Here is a 4,475-nt window from a genome sequence, read left to right as displayed (position 1 = left end):
TCTGGCATAGTTAATAAGCCCCATGGGGGCTCCATCTGCAAATGTCTGTACCGTCTGCATTAGTGATTTTGAGACATTTAAAAAAAAAAAAAAAAAAAAAAAAAAAAAAAAAAAAAACACCCACCACACACAAGGGTGTTGTTAACGTCCACATAATCCACTCCAGTCCCAGCTATTGAAAAAAAAAAACTCCAGAGGTGATGTTTCTGATATGGCTGACAACAGGGGTATTTCTATACATGTATTTTTTTTTTTTCCAATAACGGTTTGAGTCAACGATACTGTGAACAGATCCAGTTCAGTTTTTAAGTATTCTTCTGAATACTGCTCCCCATTCACACCTGAGATCTTGTAGCACTAAGTCACACGACACCGGGGAGGGAAAATGGCTAATTGGCCATTTTCACTTAGGGGTGTACTCACATTTGTTGTCAGTGGTTTAGACATTAATGGCTGTGTGTTGAGTTATTTTGAGGGGACAGCAAATTTACACTGTTATACAAGCTGTACACTCACTACTTTACATTGTAGCAAAGTGTCATTTCTTCAGTGTTGTCACATGAAAAGATATCAAATATTTACAGAAATGTGAGGGGTGTACTCACTTTTGAGAGATACTGAATCATAGCCAAGCCACATCTTAAATCAGCTGACTTCAGCCCCTGGCTTGCTCAGTTTACCTCATCTTACCTCATCAAGGGTGGAGGGAAGGCTCCAGTCAATATCTGCTTGGAGATTCAGCCTAGAGCATCCCAGCTTTTCAAACCTTCACCCGCCAGCTCTCCAAACATCCCTCATACTAGAGGCCATTTTGTTCATCATTCCAGTTAGTCTTCCGAGATTCCACTCAAATGCCAACCAGACCACAACATAAGGAAATCCCTTCAACACAACCATGGACAGGCAAGCAATATCCCAGAATTTTGCCAAAACTGGTACATATAATAATGTTTAAAGCCCTACAAAAAGTAGTGCAATTCGATTGCTAAAATTGATGGCTGGTTCAGGTCATGTTCTGTGAAATTACATCCTTTGTTATAAACTCAGAACTTCCTTCACTCGATTAAAACAATTTTCACCTCTGCTTGCATGCATATGTGCACATGTGTTAGATTACTTTGTCATAGAATAGTTCAATAAAGATTAGTCCATTTTTAAAAACATACGTGTCTTATTGTTTATGAGGTCTGTTGCTTTGCTACATGCCCTTCAAATAATGTTTCACTGTATTTAGGATATTATTGCCATTGACCCTAAAGGTAATATCTAACGCATAATTAATAGGCTAACATCAATTTCTTACTGGACGAACTGTTGATCAGAAAAGATGGAGGCGCACACAGTTGCTACGGCTCACGGCTCTCCTTTCCAGTGATCTTTTTTGTTGTTTTTGTATTATTTCTTTAGTACTTGTTTGAGCATTATCGGTTCCACGAACATCCGCTATACAAGTCAGAACCTTATGGATATTGGGGACCAAATTCTATCAACATGTTAAGTGTTTTACTAGAGGGGCGAACACTCTGGATCATGTTTACTCCAACATTAAGCACGCATATAGAGCCATACGTCTCCCCCACCTCGGCCAATCAGACCATCTCTAGCTGTCCACTACGCATTGAGACATCTAGAGCAGCAACAGAGCTAGGTCCGGATGCTTTTTGTGGATTACAGTTCGGCTTTTAATACAATAATTCCGGACATTCTCATCACCAAATTGGTCACCCTTGGCCTCCCCCACCTCACGTGTGCCTGGATAATGGACTCTCTCACCAACCGGTCTCAGACAGTGAGACTCTGACCCCACCTCTCCTCCATTCACACGTTGAGCACAGGTTCTCCACAGGGCTGTGTGTTGAGCCCCCTCCTGTACTGTCTCTACACATACGACTGTAGTCCAGTCCACAACAATAATCTTATCATCAAGTTTGCTGACGACACCACAGTGGTCGGACTCATCTCAAAAGGAGATGAGGCAGCCTACAGAGAGGAGGTCCTAAACTTGGCAGCCTGGTGTTCAAAGAACAATCTGACTCTAAACACCAAGAAAACCAAGGAACTCATTGCAGACTTCAGAAAACACAACACTGAGCTGGCCCCTCTTTTCATTAATGGGGAGTGTGTGGAGAGGGTCCACACCGTCGGTTTCTTGGCGTCCTTATCTCTGCAAACATCTCCTGGACGGACAACATCACAGCGGTTATCAAGAAGGCGCAAACGCGGCTGCACTTCCTGAGGGTTCTCAGCAAGTACAATCTGGACTCCAATCTACTGCTTCTCTTCTACCGCTCGTCCGTCGAGAGCCTGCTGACATACTGTATCACGGTGTAGTACGGTAGCTGCACCGCAGCAGACAGGGAGAGGCTTCAGAGAGTAGTAAGAGCAGCACAGAAGATCATTGGCTGCCCTCTCCCCTCCCTGATGGATATTTACACCTCCCTTTGCCTCAGCAGAGGAAAAACCATCATTAAGGACAGTCCTCACCCTGGCTTTGATCTGTTCAATCTGTTGCCCTCAGGGAGACGTTACAGGTGCATCAAAACAAGGACTAGTAGATTTAAGAATAGTTTCTTCCCGAAAGCTATTACCATTATAAAACACATACATGTACTGAGTTCACAGTATATATATATATATATATATATATATATATATATATATATATATATATATATATATATATATATATATATATATATATATATATATATATATATATAGTGTCTCAAAACTGTGCATTTCATAGTACCTCCCCCATCCACCCCAATATCTTGTTTATTTATCTTGTTTATTTTTGTTTATTTATCTGTTTATTCTTCTTGTTTATTGAATGTACATGTTTGCACGGAACAAAAAAGGAGTGGCTCTTAATTTCATTGTACATGTGTATAGTGACAATAAAAGGCATTCATTCATTCATTCAAATACTAAATTAACCAAATTTCCCATTTCAAGCTGATCTGCTAGTCTATCCTGTATATTTGATAGAGAATACAGGTAGCTCAATTTAAACAACTAATTTTTGTTACATATAATTGTGGAGTGCAACAATTTAACCCAAAGAGCAAATTTTCCCTACATCTCCTTAAATCCAGAGTCTCCTTACAGATCAAAAAAAGCAGGTACTGTAAATGTGAATACAATGATGCAACATTGATAGTGACTGTATCCAGGAAAGAAAAGGGGAAGAAAAAGAGTGATACAACATTACTAGTAATTCATTATGCTACAGTGTTGAATGTTAGTGTAGATATTTACTTGTACATATTGTATATCACACAAAAACAATTAAATAGACCATGAATAATCATGACAATGTACTTGGCTTACTGCATGATGAAGCACATGGCCAAATATGTTCAACAGTATCTTAATACCTTTTAAAAAAACAAAAACTCAGTTCTGAAAGTTTGTGTACGCGTACATGCTCCACAGAAGAAAGTCTCGAGTTTAGGACCTTATAAGGAAGTAAATAATGAGAGAATTATAATTTTGGGTGAACTCTCCCTTTAAGAGAAATTCTAATCATGATGACTAAATGAAATTGCATTTAATTGTCTTCCACAGGTTGGTGAAATAACATGGAAATCAGGTACAGATGCACAAAGCAATAAAAGTATTGCATTGTTTTCAGTTTGTCTATAACCTTACTGCAGCTTCCAATCATAACGTAGTATTACACGGTACCAATTTCTAAGGCATGTCTTCTGTAATTTTAAGAACTGGAGAGACAAAGATATTTTATTCATATCCATATTAATAAGTATTTAAAGTTCTCAACATGACCTCTTCATTTGATTCATTGGACAGATCAGTGTGAACCCAGCTACAGAGTGAAAAACCCTGCTTGCCCATGTATTCATAAGCTAGCAGAGGTTCCCTACATATAGGCAAGATCAAGATTGTGCACTTTGAAAAACAGTCCCAAGCAGGACTTGAACCAGTAATGCTCTTCTACCTTGCACTATATGGCCATACTACTAATGGGACAGACATTGCAACCATACAGAAAGCAGGCGGGGGGGGGGGGGGGGGGGTAAATAGGGACAAATAAAATATCAAAATAGCAGTGGTTGTCCATAACTGAAGTAATCTTCAATTCTCACCAATATTTATACTTCCCAAAACATACTTTTTATCTCTCAGTTTGCTCTGTTGTGCATTAGATCTTTGTCTTAAGTTCTGGCTCTTTTCCTTGTTCTGCCTTAAATCACTCTTTCAAGTCTTTTATCCACTTTCCTTTCTATTTTCTTTTCTAATTCATATTTTCTTTTATTCCATTTTTTTTGCACCTTTTACTATTACATTAGACAAAGCCAAGCCAAGCCAAGCCAAGCCAAGCCAAGCCAAGCCAAGCCAAGCCAAGCCAAGCCAAGCCAAGCCAAGCCAAGCCTAGCCTAGCCTAGCCTAGCCTAGCCTAGCCTAGCCTAGCCTAGCCTAGCCAATCACCCTTCTACACAGGGGTGACAAAAAGC

Source organism: Ictalurus punctatus, chromosome 24 (assembly GCF_001660625.3).
Source record: "Ictalurus punctatus breed USDA103 chromosome 24, Coco_2.0, whole genome shotgun sequence".
NCBI classification, from domain to species: domain Eukaryota; kingdom Metazoa; phylum Chordata; class Actinopteri; order Siluriformes; family Ictaluridae; genus Ictalurus; species Ictalurus punctatus.
This window is presented reverse-complemented; position numbering follows the sequence as displayed.